Below are 17,699 nucleotides of genomic sequence, written 5' to 3'. Positions count from 1 at the left end.
ATGCATGAACAAAAGAACTATACTTACTTTGAAATGGTGCAGTAGATCTTCACTCGTTGAATGTCCCATGAACTGTGATCCCAGATAACGAGACTGGACACAACCAGCCTCCCAAAATCGAACATGGACATCTAGTTGTTTATTTTTTGTTGAGTGGTTTAAACTCTCATCAAACATCAGCACAAACGATCCTGCATTGTTAACTGCAGTAATCAGTTGATTTTTGAAGTATGGGGCAAGTCCAAATTTTAACATGTAGCTGATTTTGTCCTTGCCACAAGAGAAGGATTTGACGATTTCAGAATCAGGAAACATTGTCTGGAACAACTAAGAAACACCTTCATTGGACGCGTAAGAGTGGTGATGGACCGCAGTGTTCAGACACCAGAGCACCTCCGCCTGCAAAGTCGCATTTGAGCCAAACGCAGATCGAAGGTCGATCGATTTTGCTCCACAAACGTTGGTGACTACAGCATCTGTTGTCGTCGTAACGTTACTTGTAGATTTGTCGGTCACACCACAGTAACTAGACATAACGTTACTTGTTTGCTGTCTGACTCTTACCGCCGATTTGTGGCCGTCACACTGCATGTGGGATTTTACGGCGCTGATTCCCATTGTCCCCAACTTAAATCCTTTTTTGCAAACGCCGCAAAATCCTTCATAATGTTTGCCACTAACGGGCTACAACCATGTCTTGAAATCTTCGTTTTCCAGCCACTTCAGCTGAAATTTGCACTTTCCCATTTTCGTAGTTTCAGACCTGTCTACTGCTGTATAAAATGTCCGCGTCACCTCCGCATCACGGCAATTTTGCTCCGGCCGGAAGCAATTACCAAAATGGTTCCGCGTGTTTATCATACTAACGTACATATTTTGCGAGAGCAAATAAAAATTATGAATTATAAAGGCTATATTCAAATAAATTTATATAAAATTCTCTTCAAAACTATCATAATTTTTAATGCCCGTAGGAATCAAATTTAATGCTTTTTAATGCCTTTTAAGGCCTTAATTTTCGCAAAATCCATTTAAGGACTTTTAATGCTTTTTAATGCCCCGCGGAAACCCTGGTGGGGGAAGGAGCGGGGTGACTCTGGGACGCCAGAGTCACTGTCGAGCCCTTTTGAGGTGTCGTGGGCTAGTCGACGAAACACTGAGGACGGAAGGTGCCCACTTGAAGACCCTAGAGATGTTCCCTACTCCGCTCAATCCACAGGGTTGTTATGGGGGGACCGCACTGTGGTTGCAGCCGTTGTGTGTTCTGACGCGCAAATACACTATTAACACCAGACAGAAGGAGATTCACGTCACTAGATGGAAAGAAGCGTAAATGGATGGAAAAGCATAGGTTACTGTAAAGCTACGTCTTAGTTGGTGCTTATCTTGGCGAAAGCCGAGTACAAATCAGCATTAAGTTTTAACATCTACTCTCGTGTAATGGAAATCATACTGGAGAACATCAGGACATCCACACACACGTGACACATTTCATACCACATCAATGTCAGTACATTGGACAGGCTCTCATTACACACTCATGGAATCCTCAAACGACGTCACAGTTTAAAAATGAGGACAAACTATGGAATGTGAATATTATATTATATAGAAATAAAAAACTAGACATGTTTGTAAAGAGAGGACAGAATTCACTCAGTAAACTAAAAAGTACAATGTTTGAATACTCAAAAGTCCAGTAACATTAATGCGGTTCCATGAAGTACAAGTCAAAACAGTGTAAAGGTCATTTAGGGGTGATTGGCTGTACGGTGTTGAGTTCAGTGATTGGTGTTGATATGGGCACCCAATGGTTGTCTCAATTTGGTTAGTGCTTGGTTAGTTGCCATCAGTGTATGTGACAAGGGTTTAGTGCAAGAGATCTAACCTGAGAATGGTTCTCCATCGGGTCAGAAGCTTTGGATGAATGGTCACTGTTGCGGTCGGTGCATTGGTCACTATTTGAAGGCCTGGGTTCAGACAAATGACTCCCAATCTGATTAAATAAGAACATACACATTAGATCAGGGCAGAAACAACCAGTTACAAAGATAATTAAAGCTGCAAGCAGCATTTAGCGGTGTTCAAGCAGTTAAGGCCTTTAAGGCCGTTAAGCACAAAAGCATCAAAAGACATTCAGTTTTATGTAGCAAGCATTTAACCACTGACATCATAGATGGAATAGACCATGTTTTAGCATGATTTACCATGATATACCACATTTTATTGTGGTTTTTCATGATTTACCATGTTCCAGTATGATTTACCATGAATATAGCATGATTTACCATGGTTTACCATGATATACCAAGTTCTAGTATGATTCACTATGATTTACCCTCTTCTAGCATGGTTTACCACAATATAACACATTGTTCTGTACTAAAGCAAACCAGTTTTTCCATTTTAACTCCTTTATGCAAGCTTACACACACACACACACACACACACACACACACACACACACACACACACACACACACAAAATCATTATGAAAATATATTTGAATGGTATTTCATACATGTGTTTGCAAACTATTAATCAGATTATTCAGAATTTATTCAGAAACATAGGACTACACACACATTCTGTTGTAGATACAGAGATTTGAACTATGTCTCATTCAGGATTCACATTTGTCAATGTGACAGAATTGTCAATAGTGATACTTCAATAGATGAAATTTGACTTAATGTGATTGTAAATGTTAAAATAGTAATTTTATAAAGTCTAAATAGTAATTTTGTCACACTACTCAATTATAATTCATATTTTAAACAGCAGGGGGCAGTAAAATACTACTTATTGGCTTAATGTGCCATTATATTCATTTAATTTTCTAATTTTTAACTGTTATAGAGGCAAATTTTGTCCGATCTGTCTGAAATTTGTCATGATTGTTTGGAGTCATATGGCACATGTTCTGACTTGTTTTTAAGAAGATCTGAGCATTCATTGAAGAGATATAAGCTTTTGGGGACACTAGGTCATGGCTACATTGTGAAGTGACCCTATTATAGCCATCCAAATGAAGTTGTTCAACTTTTTCTGATAATTATTGATCTAGAGAGTCCAGAGAATTGTACTGCACTGGTTTTGAACATTATGATATGAACATTACATGAAAATAAATGCAAAAACACCATTTACAGCAAATACAGGCAATTTGCCATAGGAAATACATTGTTTCAAAGCTTTTTAACAGTTATAGCGCCACCTATGGTCCGATCTCCATAAAATTTGGCATGGGTTTTAAGGATGTTATGTCACATATGCTCACCAATTTTTGTGAAGTTCTGAGTTTTCGTAAAGGATTTATAGGCTTTTGACTATATTTTGCCACACCCATTTTATAAATGACCCTGTTATAGCCAACCAAATGCCAAATTTCAACTTTTTTTTGATAATTATTAATCTAGAGAGTCCAGAGAATTGTCCTAGACTGGTCTGGTTCCGATCGGGCGAAAAACCAGGGACTAGTTCGCAAAAGTAGGTTTTTAACATATTCGTGAATATTTAATGAACGGTTTGATTGACAGCAATGGTTCTAGAGGCAAAGTTGTTCATCATGAGGAGATCTATCAAATGATATGCATTTTGTGGGGATGTGTGCCACACCATGTGATTACAGAGCCGTAAAACTCGTTAGCGCCAACTAGTGGCCGATTTCTTTCAAAACTCTTACAGACCTCTTGGGCCATGAGTCGAACATGCCCATTGAGTTTCGTTCCGATTGGCCTCCGTTAACCTCGTCTCACAGGTGCTCAAATTTATTGGCCGATGGCGGCCATGTTTTTTGAGATACGCCAATATCCTTTTACACATACATGGGGCCTTGGACCAAGACACTGCATACCAATTTTCAGGTCAATCGGACTAACGGTCAGGTGGCCACACCCCCTTTTATGTTTTTTTAATGTTATAGCGCCACCTAGTGTTAGATCGACGCGGTTTTTTTACTGTGACCTCAAAATCAACTCATTAACATGTGTACCGAGTTTGGTGAAGCTATCTCATTTACTTCTCGAGTTATAGCCATTTTAGTAAAATAGGCTCCTCCCACAACATTCATTTTGCGCCCTCTAGCGACAGTTAATCAAAATTTCAATTTTTTTTCGATAATTATTGATATTCAGACTCCAGAGAACATTTTGGCACTGGTTTGGTTCCGATCGGGCGAAAAACCAGGGACTAGTTTGCAAAAGTAGTTTTTCGACAAAATTCAAAATGGCGGAAAATCTATCATGGCGGAAATGAAATCGGAGATATACGTTTTGTTCGTCAGGAGTCCAGCTTTCCAATGATATAACACACTTGAGTCTACGACATACGGTCTAGGAGTTATGAGCAGTTTCACGCAATTGATCGCTGTAGCGCCACCTATTGGCCAATCGGGGTCATAATCTCTGAACCTCTCCTCGATTTTTGTACTACCATCTGACAAAGTTTCAGCTCTCTAGCCCTTACGGTTTGGGCTGCACAATGCGTTTTACGGCAGAAGAAAAATAATAATAATAATTAAAGCTGCAAGCAGCATTTAGCGGTGTTCAAGCAGTTAAGGCCTTTAAGGCCGTAAAGCACAAAAACACCAAAAGACATTAAGTTTTATTTAGCATACATTTAAACACTGACATAATAGATGGAAAATACCATTTACAGCCAATACAGGCAATTTTAGCATGATTTACCATGATATACCCAATTTCAGTGTGATTTTCATGATTTACCATGAATCTAGCATGATTTAGCATAGTTTACCATGGTATACCAAGTTCTAGTATGATTCACCATGATTTACCCTGTTCTAGCATGATTTACCACAACTGAACACATTCTAGTATGATTTAATATGTTTATTGCATGATTTATCTTAGTTTATCTTGATTTACCATGTTATAGGATGATTGACCATGATATACTACATTCTAGAATGATTTATCAGGATTGTAGCATGATTTACTATGATTCATCACATTGCTAGCATGATTTACCATGATATACTGGTGAAAATCAAGTCTGTCAAAATGAGAGTGAGCCAATAAGTGGTCTTCTACTGCCCTTTGCTGGCCATTATACTTATTAATAAAGTGTTTTCACAGGTGCTTTTGTGACTCATATCTAGACACACACACAAGTCATTATGAAAATATATGAAATGCTTATAGACCATTAAAATATGTCTTTGCAAGCTATTAATCAGATTATTCAGGATTTATTCAGAAACATGGGACTACACACACACATTCTGTTGTAGATAAAGTTATCTGAACTGTGTCTCATTCAGGATTAACATTTGTCCGTGACACAATGGTCAATAGTAATACTTCAATAGATGGATTTTGACAAAATGTGAGTGTAAATGTTAAAATAGTGATTTTATAAACTCTAAATAAGAATAATAGAATATTAGTAGTTAGTAGCATGACAAAATGACTATTTTAAACAGCAGGGGGCAGTAGAATACAACTTATTGGCTTAATATGCCATTATGTTATAACTTTAACCTTTTTAACTGTTATAGATGCATTATTTCTTATCTTATTTAGAGTCACGTGTTCTGACTTGTTTTTAAGAAGATCTGAGCATTCATTGAAGAGATATAGGCTTTCTTGGTCAAGGCTACATATTGAAGTGACCCTATTATAGCCATCCAAATGAAGAAGTTATAACTTTTCTGATAATTATTTATCTAGAGAGTCCAGAAAATTGTACTCCCCTGATTTTGAACATTATGATATAAATATTATATGATCATAGATGGAACACACCATTTACAGCCAATACAGGCAATTTACCATAGGAAATACATGCTTTTAAAGCTTTTCAACAGTTATAGCGCCACCTATTGTCCGATCTCCATAAAACTTTGCATGCGTGTTCATGATGTTATGGCACATATGCTCACCAATTTTTGTGAAGTTCTGACTTTTTATTTATGATTTATAGACTTTTGAGTGTGTTTTGACACGCCCCTTTTTATAAATGAACCTGTTATAATGAACCAAATGGCAAAGTTCAACTTTTTTTTGATAATTATTGATCTAGAGAGTCCAGTGAATTGTACTGCACTGATTTTGAACATTATGATATGAAAATTATACGACCATAGATGGAAAAGACCATTTACAGCCAATACAAGCAATTTACCATAGGAAATACATGGTTTTAAACCTTTTCAACAGTTATAGCGCCACCTATTGTCCGATCTCCATAAAACTTTTCATGCTTGTTCATGATGTTATGTCACATATGCTCACCAATTTTTGTGAAGATCTGAGTTTTTTTTAATGATTTATAGGCTTTTGAGTGTGTTTTGACAAGCCCCTTTTTATAAATGATCATGTTATAGCAAACCAAAGGGCAAAGTTCAACTTTTTTTCAATAATTATTGATCTAGAGAGTCCAGAGAATTGACCTAGACTGGTCTGGTTCTGATCGGGCGAAAAACCAGGGACTAGTTCGCAAAAGTAGGTTTTTAACATATTCATGAATATTTAATGAACGATTTGATTGACAGCAATGTTTCTAGAGGCAAAGTTGTTCAGCATGAGGAGATCTATCATATGATATGCATGTTGTGGCAATATGTGCAACACCACGTGATTACAGAGCCGTAAAACTCGTTAGCGCCAACTAGTGGCCGATTTCTTTCAAAACTCTTACAGACCTCTTGGGCCATGAGTCGAACATGCCCATCGAGTTTCGTTCTGATTGGCCTTCGTTAACCTTGTCTTATACTTAATTGGCCAATGGCGGCCATGTTTTTTGAGATACGCCAATGTCCTCATACACATACATGGGGCCTTGGACCAAGACACTGCATACCAATTTTCAAGTCAATCGGACTAACCACTAGGTGGCCATATGTTTTTTTCATGTTATAGCGCCACCTAGAGCTCAATCGACGCGATTTTTTTACTATGACCTCGGATTGAGCTCATACATATGTGTAGTGAGATTGGTAAAAATATCTCATTTTGTTCACGAGTTATAGCCATTTTAGTAAAATAGGCTCCTCCCACAACGTTTATTTTGCACCCCCTAGCGACCGGAAATAAAAATTTCGACTTTTCTTCAATAATTATTGATAGTCAGACTCCAGAGAACATTTCTGCACTGGTTTGGTTCCGATCAAGCGAAAAACCAGGGACTAGTTTGCAAAAGTAGGTTTTGGACAAAACCGGAAATAGCGGAAAAATTTCCATACCGGAAATGAAATCGGAGATATACGTTTTTTAAGTCAAGAGTCCAGCTTTCCAATGATATAAGACACTTGAGTCTACGACTTACGGTCTAGGAGTTATGACCAGTTTCGCGCTTTTGGTTGCTATAGCGCCACCTATGGGCCAATTGGGCTTATAATTTGATAAGCTCTCCTCGATTTTTGTACTACCATCTGACAAAGTTTCAAGTCTCTAGCACTTACGGTTTGGGCTGCACGATGCGTTTTACGGCGGAAGAATAATAATAATAATAATAATTAAAGCTGCAAGCAGCATTTAGCGGTGTTCAAGCAGTTAAGGCCTTTAAGGCCGTTAAGCACAAAAGCATCAAAAGACATTAAGTTTTATGTAGCAAGCATGATTTACCATGATATACTACATTTCAGTGTGATTTTTCATGATTTACCATGTTCCAGTATGATTTACCATGAATCTTACATGATTTTCCATAGTTTACCTTGATATACCATGTTATATGATGATTTACCATGATATAGCACATTCTAGAATAATTTACCAGGATTCTAGCATGATTTACCTTTTTTACTATGATTTACCATGTTTCTGGCGTTATTTACCATGATTTACCACGTTGATAGCAATTATATGAAGCATAAGAACAATTGAAGTGATAAACTCTGACAAAATATGAATTTGTTATAATAGTAATTGTTATTTAAGTGATTTTATAGTGTCTATATACAAAAAAAGACAATTAATAAGAAGAGTGGCCAGCAGAGGGCAGTAGAAGACCACTTATTGGCTTACTTTCATTTTCAACTACTTTGTTTCTCCAGTATTCTCCAGTGAAGCAAACCATTTTTTTCATGTTAACTCCATAATCCATGCTTACACACACACACACACACACACACACACACACACACACACACACACACACACACACACACACACACACACACACACACACACACTTTTGGGATATGTTATTGTGAAAATCTGTTTTAATGGTATATGAGCATTTCACATATTTCTTTGCAATGTAATAATATAAAACTAATTAAAGAAAATGCTTTAAGCATTTGTTTGTTAGCCAATGCTGAAAGCTGATAAAAAAAGATAAAAAAAATGTCTAATGCTGCTGCTCCATCTAGTGGACAACAGTGCTATTACAGCCTACTTATACAATAGGCCATGTTTTTCATATCATTTAATCTACACACGCTCATTCTGATGTAGATAGAGACATTTGGAACTTCAGGAGCCAATGTGACTCAATTGTCACTTCAATAGACGATTTTTGACTAAATGTTATTGTAAATGTTAAAATAGTGAATTTATAAAGTCTAAATATTAATTATAGTTGAGTAGTGTGACAAAATGACTTTTTTTAAACAGCAGGGGCAGTAAAATACCACTTATTGGCTGTTAGCCTTTTTCAAGCTGTTATAGCTTTTCTTGACCTTTTTTTAAGAAGCTATGAGCATTTATTGAAAAGATATTGGCTTTCGGTCAAGGCTACATATTGAAGTGACCCTATTATAGTCATCCAAATGAAGAAGTTATACATTTTCCTATAATTATTCTTCTAGAGAGTACAAAGCAATAGATGAATTTTGACAAAATGTGATTGTAAATGTTAAAATAATGATTTAATAAAGTCTAAATATCAATTTTATATAAAAATATTAGAGAGTAGTATGATGAAATGACAGCAGGGGGCAGTAAAATACCACTTATTGGCTGTTATAGCCATCCAAGCTGTTATAGCTGTTATAGCCATCCGATTTACACTCTATTATAGCCATCTAACTGAAGTAATTATACCTTTTCTGATAATTATTGATCTAGAGAGTCCAGATAATTGTACTGCACTGGTTTTAAACATTGAGATATGAAAATTATACGATCATAGATGGAAAAGACCATTTACAGCCAATACAGGCAATTTACCATAGGAAATGTATGGTTTTAAAGCTTTTCAACAGTTATAGCGCCAACTATTGTCCGATCTCCATGAAACTTTGCATGCTTCTTTACCATGGTATGACACATATTCTCATCAATTTCTGTGCAGTTCTGAGTTTTCGTATAGGATTTATAGGCTTTTGACTATATTTTGCCACGCCCATTTTATAAATGACCCTGTTATAGCAAACCAAAGGACAAAGTTCAACTTTTTTTCAATGATTATTGATCTAGAGAGTCCAGAGAATTGTCCTAGACTGGTCTGGTTCCGATCGGGCAAAAAACCTAGGACTAGTTCGCAAAAGTAGGTTTTTAACATATTCGTGAATATTTAATGAACGGTTAGATTGACAGCAATGGTTCCAGAGGCAAAGTTGTTCATCATGAGGAGATCTATCAAATGATATGCATTTTGTGGGGATGTGTGCAACACCGCGTGATTACAGAGCCGTAAAACTCGTTAGCGCCAACAAGTGGCCGATTTCTTTCAAAACTCTTACAGACCTCTTGGGCCATGAGTCGAACATGCCCATTGAGTTTCGTTCCGATTGGCCTCCGTTAACCTCGTCTCACAGGTGCTCAAACTTCATTGGCCGATGGCGGCCATGTTTTTTGAGATACGCCAATATCCTTTTACACATACATGGGGCCTTGGACCAAGACACTGCATACCAATTTTCAGGTCAATCGGACTAACGGTCAGGTGGCCACACCCCCTTTTATGTTTTTTTAATGTTATAGCGCCACCTAGTGTTAGATCGACGCGGTTTTTTTACTGTGACCCCAGACTGTCCTCATACACATGTGTGTCAAGTTTGGTGAAGATATCTCATTTACTTCTCGAGTTATAGCCATTATAGTAAAATAGGCTCCTCCCACAACGTTCATTTTGCGCCCCCTAGCAACCGGAAATCGAAAATTCAACTTTTTTTCAATGATTATTGATATTCAGACTCCAGAGAACATTTCTACACTGGTTTGGTTCCGATCGGGCAAAAAACCAGGGACTAGTTCGCAAAAGTCGTTTTTTAACAAAATTCAAAATGGCGGAAAATCTATCATGGCGGAAATGAAATCGGAGATATACGTTTTTTAAGTTAAGAGTCCAGCTTTCCAATGATATAAGACACTTGAGTCTACGCCTTACGGTTTAGGAGTTATGAGCAGTTACGCGCAATTGATTGCTGTAGCGCCACCTATAGGCCAATCGGGGTCATACTCTCTGAACCTCTCCTCGATTTTTGTACTACCATCTGACAAAGTTTCAGAGCTCCAGCACTTACGGTTTGGTCTGCACGATGCGTTTTAGGGGAAAATAATAATAATAATAATAATAATTAAAGCTGCAAGCAGCATTTAGCGGTGTTCAAGCAGTTAAGGCCTTTAAGGCCGTAAAGCACAAAAGCATCAAAAGACATTAAGTTTTATTTAGCATACATTTAAACACTGACATAATAGATGGAAAATACCATTTACAGCCAATACAGGCAATTTTAGCATGATTTACCATGATATACCCCATTTCAGTGTGATTTTCATGATTTACCATGAATCTAGCATGATTTACCATAGTTTACCATGGTATACCAAGTTCTAGTATGATTCACTATGATTTACCCTGTTCTAGCATGATTTACCACAACTGAACACATTCTAGTATGATTTAATATGTTTATAGCATGATATATTTTAGTTTACCTTGATTTACCATGTTATAGGATGATTGACCATGATATACCACATTCTAGAATGATTTATCAGGATTGTAGCATGATTTACTATGATTCGTCACATTGCTAGCATGATTTACCATGATATACTGGTGAAAATCAAGTCTGTCAAAATGAGAGTGAGCCAATAAGTGGTCTTCTACTGCCCTCTGCTGGCCATTATACTTATTAATAAAGTGTTTTCACAGGTGCTTTTGTGACTCATATCTAGACACACACACAAGTCATAATGAAAATATATGAAATGCTTATAGACCATTAAAATATATGTCTTTGCAAGCTATTAATCAGATTATTCAGGATTTATTCAGAAACATGGGACTACACACACACATTCTGTTGTAGATAAAGTGATCTGAACTGTGTCTCATTCAGGATTAACATTTGTCCGTGACACAATGGTCAATAGTAATACTTCAATAGATGAATTTTGACAAAATGTGAGTGTAAATGTTAAAATAGTGATTTTATAAACTCTAAATAAGAATTATAGAATATTAGTAGTTAGTAGCTTGACAAAATTACTATTTTAAACAGCAGGGGGCAGTAGAATACCACTTTTTGGCTTAATATGCCATTATGTTATAACTTTAACCTTTTTAACTGTTATAGATGCATTATTTCTTATCTTATTTAGAGTCACATGTTCTGACTTGTTTTTAAGAAGATCTGAGCATTCATTGAAGAGATATAGGCTTTCTTGGTAAAGGCTTCATATTGAAGTGACCCTATTATAACCATCCAAATGAAGAAGTTATAACTTTTCTGATAATTATTGATCTAGAGAGTCCAGATAATTGTACTTCACTGGTTTTAAACATTAAGATATGAAAATTATACGATCATAGATGGAAAAGACCATTTACAGCCAATACAGGCAATTTACCATAGGAAATGTATGGTTTTAAAGCTTTTCAACAGTTATAGCGCCACCTATTGTCCGATCTCCATGAAACTTTGCATGCTTCTTTACCATGGTATGACACATATTCTCATCAATTTTTGTGAAGTTCTGATTTTTTATTTATGATTTATAGGCATTTGAGTGTATTTTGACACGCCCATTTTCTAAATGACCCTGTTACAGCCACCCAAAAGCAAAAGTTCAACTTTTTTTCAATAATTATTGATCTAGAGAGTCCAGAGAATTGTCCTAGACTGGTCTGGTTCCGATCGGGCGAAAAACCAGGGACTAGTTCGCAAAAGTAGGTTTTTAACATATTCATGAATATTTAATGAACGGTTTAATTGACAGCAATGGTTCTAGAGGCAAAGTTGTTCAACATGAGGAGATCTATCAAATGATATGCATTTTGTGGGGATGTGTGCAACACCACGTGATTACAGAGCCGTAAAACTCGTTAGCGCCAACTAGTGGCCGATTTCTTTCAAAACTCTTACAGACCTCTTGGGCCATGAGTCGAACATGCCCATTGAGTTTCGTTCCGATTGGCCTCCGTTAACCTCATCTCACAGGTGCTCAAACTTTATTGGCCAATGGCGGCCATGTTTTTTGAGATACGCCAATATCCTTTTACACATACATGGGGCCTTGGACAAAGACACTGCATACCAATTTTCAGGTCAATCGGACTAACGGTCAGGTGGCCACACCCCCTTTTATGTTTTTTTAATGTTATAGCGCCACCTAGTGTTAGATCGACGCGGTTTTTTTACTGTGACCTCAAATTGAACTCATTAATATGTGGACCAAGTTTGGTGAAGATATCTCATTTCCTTCTTGAGTTATAGACATTTTAGTAAAATAGGCTCCTCCCACAACGTTCATTTTGCGCCCCCTAGCAACCGGAAATCGAAAATTCGACTTTTTTTTGATAATTATTGATATTCAGACTCCAGAGAACATTTCTGCACTGGTTTGGTTCCGATCGGGCAAAAAACCAGGGACTAGTTCGCAAAAGTAGTTTTTTGACAAAATTCAAAATGGCGGAAAAATTTGCATACCGGAAATGAAATCGGAGATATACGTTTTTTAAGTCAAGAGTCCAGATTTCCAATGATATAAGACACTTGAGTCTACGTCATAGGGTCTAGGAGTTATGATCACTTTCGCGTTTTTGTTACTATAGCGCCACCTATGGGCCAATCGGGCTCATACTCTCTCAACCTCTCCTCGATTTCTGTGCTACCTTAATCCCAAATATGAAGTCTCTAGCACTTACGGTTTGGTCTGCACGACGCGTTTTACGGCAGAATAATAATAATAATAATAATAAAAATCAGTACAAATACAATAGGTTTTCAGCACTTCGTGCTTGAACACCTAATAATAAAAATCAGTACAATTACAATAGGTTTTCAGCACTTCGTGCTTGAACACCTAATTAAAGCTGCAAGCAGCATTTAGCGGTGTTCAAGCAGTTAAGGCATTTAAGATTTTTAACCACACAAGCATCAAAAGACATTAAGTTTTATGTAGCAAGCATTTAACCACTGACATCATAGATGGAATAGACCATGTTTTAGCATGATTTACCATGATATACCACATTTCAGTGTGATTTTTCATGATTTACCATGTTCCAGTATGATTTACCATGATTTACCACGTTCTAGTATGATTTACTACGTTCTAGGATGATTTACCATAGAGCAGTGGTTCCCAAACCTGTCCTGAAGGACCCGTTTTCTCTGTCCCTCTAATCAATCACACCTGATTCAACTCATCAGCTCATTAACATATGTGATTATGAGCTGATGAGTTGAATCAGGTGTGTTTGATTAGGGTTCCCAACACTGCCATAGAGTACCGTGATTCTAGCATGATTTACCATAGTTTATCATGATTTACCACATTGCTAGCATTGATGTGAAGTGTCAGTACAAATGAAGTGATAAACTCTGACAAAATATGATTGTGTTATAATAGTAATTGTTATACAAGTGATTTTATAGTGTCTAAATATGAATGCACCTGTTAAAAGACTTCATTAATAAGTAGAATGAGCCAATAAGTGGTCTTCTACTGCCCTCTGCTGGACACTTTCATTTTGACAGTTTTTCCATTTTAACTCCTTTATGCAAGCTTACACACACACACACACACACACACACACACACACACACACACACACACACACACACAGACAAAATCATTATGAAAATATATTTGAATGTTATTTCATACATGTCTTTGCAAACTATTAATCAGATTATTCAGAATTTATTCAGAAACATAGGACTACACACACATTCTGTTGTAGATACAGAGATTTGAACTATGTCTCATTCAGGATTCACATTTGTCAATGTGACAGAATTGTCAATAGTGATACTTCAATAGATGAAATTTGACTTAATGTGATTGTAAATGTTGAAATAGTAATTTTATAAAGTCTAAATAGTAATTTTGTCACACTACTCAAGTATAATTCATATTTTAAACAGCAGGGGGCAGTAAAATACTACTTATTGGCCTCTATATGCCATTATATTCATTTAATTTTCTCATTTTTAACTGTTATAGAGGCAAATTTTGTCCGATCTGTCTGAAATTTGTCATGATTGTTTGGAGTCATATGGCACATGTTCTGACTTGTTTTTAAGAAGATCTGAGCATTCATTGAAGAGATATAAGCTTTTGGGGACACTAGGTCATGGCTACATTGTGAAGTGACCCTATTATAGCCATCCAAATGAAGTTGTTCAACTTTTTCTGATAATTATTGATCTAGAGAGTCCAGAGAATTGTACAGCACTGGTTTTGAACATTATGATATGAACATTACATGATAATAAATGCAAAACACCATTTACAGCAAATACAGGCAATTTGCCATAGGAAATACATTGTTTCAAAGCTTTTTAACAGTTATAGCGCCACCTATGGTCCGATCTCCATAAAATTTGGCATGCTTTTTAAGGATGTTATGTTACATATGCTCACCAATTTTTGTGAAGTTCTGAGTTTTCGTATAGGATTTATAGGCTTTTGACTATATTTTGCCACGCCCATTTTATAAATGACCCTGTTATAGCCAACCAAATGCCAAATTTCAACTTTTTTTTGATAATTATTGATCTAGAGAGTCCAGAGAATTGTCCAAGACTGGTCTGGTTCCGATCGGGCGAAAAACCAGGGACTAGTTTGCAAAAGTAGGTTTTTAACATATTCGTGAATATTTAATGAACGGTTTGATTGACAGCAATGGTTCTAGAGGCAAAGTTGTTCATCATGAGGAGATCTATCAAATGATATGCATTTTGTGAGGATGTGTGCAACACCACGTGATTACAGAGCCGTAAAACTCGTTAGCGCCAACTAGTGGCCGATTTCTTTCAAAACTCTTACAGACCTCTTAGGCCATGAGTCGAACATGCCCATTGAGTTTCGTTCCGATTGGCCTCCGTTAACCTCATGTCACAGGTGCTCAAAATTTATTGGCCGATGGCGGCCATGTTTTTTGAGATACGCCAATATCCTTTTACACATACATGGGGCCTTGGACCAAGACACTGCATACCAATTTTCAGGTCAATCGGACTAACGGTCAGGTGGCCACACCCCCTTTTATGTTTTTTTAATGTTATAGCGCCACCTAGTGTTAGATCGACGCGGTTTTTTTACCGTGACCCCAGACTGTCCTCATACACATGTGTGTCAAGTTTGGTGAAGATATCTCATTTACTTCTTGAGTTATAGCCATTTTAGTAAAATAGGCTCCTCCCACAACGTTCATTTTGCGGCCCCTAGCAACCCGAAATCGAAAATTCAACTTTTTTTCGATAATTATTGATATTCAGACTCCAGAGAACATTTCTACACTGGTTTGGTTCCGATCGGGCAAAAAACCAGGGACTAGTTCGCAAAAGTAGTTTTTTGACAAAATTCAAAATGGCGGAAAATCTATCATGGCGGAAATGAAATCGGAGATATACGTTTTTTAAGTTAAGAGTCCAGCTTTCCAATGATATAAGACACTTGAGTCTACGCCTTACGGTTTAGGAGTTATGAGCAGTTTCGCGTTTTTGTTACTACAGCGCCACCTATGGGCCAATCGGGCTCATTTTCTCTCAACCTCTCCTCGATTTCTGTGCTACCTTAATCCCAAATATGAAGTCTCTAGCACTTACGGTTTGGTCTGCACGACGCGTTTTACGGCAGAATAATAATAATAATAATAATAATAATAATAATAATAATAAAAATCAGTACAAATACAATAGGTTTTCAGCACTTCGTGCTTGAACACCTAATTAAAGCTGCAAGCAGCATTTAGCGGTGTTCAAGCAGTTAAGGCCTTTCAGGCCGTTAAGCACAAAAGCATCAAAAGACATTAAGTTTTATGTAGCAAGCATGATTTACCATGATATACTACATTTCAGTGTGATTTTTCATGATTTACCATGTTCCAGTATGATTTACCATGAATCTTACATGATTTTCCATAGTTTACCTTGATATACCATGTTATATGATGATTTACCATGATATAGCACATTCTAGAATAATTTACCAGGATTCTAGCATGATTTACCTTTTTTACTATGATTTACCATGTTTCTGGCGTTATTTACCATGATTTACCACGTTGATAGCAATTATATGAAGCATAAGAACAATTGAAGTGATAAACTCTGACAAAATATGAATGTGTTATAATAGTAATTGTTATTTAAGTGATTTTATAGTGTCTATATACAAAAAAAGACTATTAATAAGAAGAGTGGCCAGCAGAGGGCAGTAGAAGACCACTTATTGGCTCACTTTCATTTTCAACTACTTTGTTTCTCCAGTATTCTCCACTGAAGAAAACCATTTTTTTCATGTTAACTCCATAATGCATGCTTACACACACACACACACACACACACACACACACACACACACACACACAATTTTGGGATATGTTATTGTGAAAATCTGATTTAATGGTATATGAGCATTTCACATATTTCTTTGCAATGTAATAATATAAAACTAATTAAAGAAAATGCTTTAAGCATTTGTTTGTTAGCCAATGCTGAAAGCTGATAAAAAAAGATTAAAAATGTCTAATGCTGCTACTCCATCTAGTGGACAACAGTGCTATTACAGCCTACTTATACAATAGGCCATGTTTTTCATATAATTTAATTTACACACGCTCATTCTGATGTAGATAGAGACATTTGGAACTTCAGGAGCCAATGTGACTCAATTGTCACTTCAATAGACGATTTTTGACTAAATGTTATTGTAAATGTTAAAATAGTGAATTTATAAAGTCTAAATATTAATTATAGTTGAGTAGTGTGACAAAATGACTGTTTTTAAACAGCAGGGGCAGTAAAATAGCACTTATTGGCTGTTAGCCTTTTTCAAGCTGTTATAGCTGTTCTTGACCTTTTTTTAAGAAGCTATGAGCATTTATTGAAAAGATATTGGCTTTCGGTCAAGGCTACATATTGAAGTGACCCTATTATAGTCATCCAAATTAAGAAGTTATACATTTTCCTATAATTATTCTTCTAGAGAGTACAGAGCAATAGATGAATTTTGACAAAATGTGATTGTAAATGTTAAAATAATGATTTAATAAAGTCTAAATATCAATTATATATAAAAATATTAGAGAGCAGTATGATGAAATGACAGCAGGGGGCAGTAAAATACCACTTATTGGCTGTTGTAGCCATCCAAGCTGTTATAGCTGTTATAGCCATCCAATTTACACTCTATTATAGCCATCCAAATTAAGTAATTATACCTTTTCTGATAATTATTGATCTAGAGAGTCCAGATAATTGTACTGCACTGGTTTTAAACATTAAGATTTGAAAATTATACGATCATAGATGGAAAAGACCATTTAC

The sequence above is a fragment of the Siphateles boraxobius genome, unplaced genomic scaffold (assembly GCF_051911475.1).
Source record: "Siphateles boraxobius isolate OS27281-9 unplaced genomic scaffold, OSU_SipBor_1 16, whole genome shotgun sequence".
In the NCBI taxonomy this organism is placed as follows: domain Eukaryota; kingdom Metazoa; phylum Chordata; class Actinopteri; order Cypriniformes; family Leuciscidae; genus Siphateles; species Siphateles boraxobius.
Note: the sequence above shows the minus strand (reverse complement) of the source record.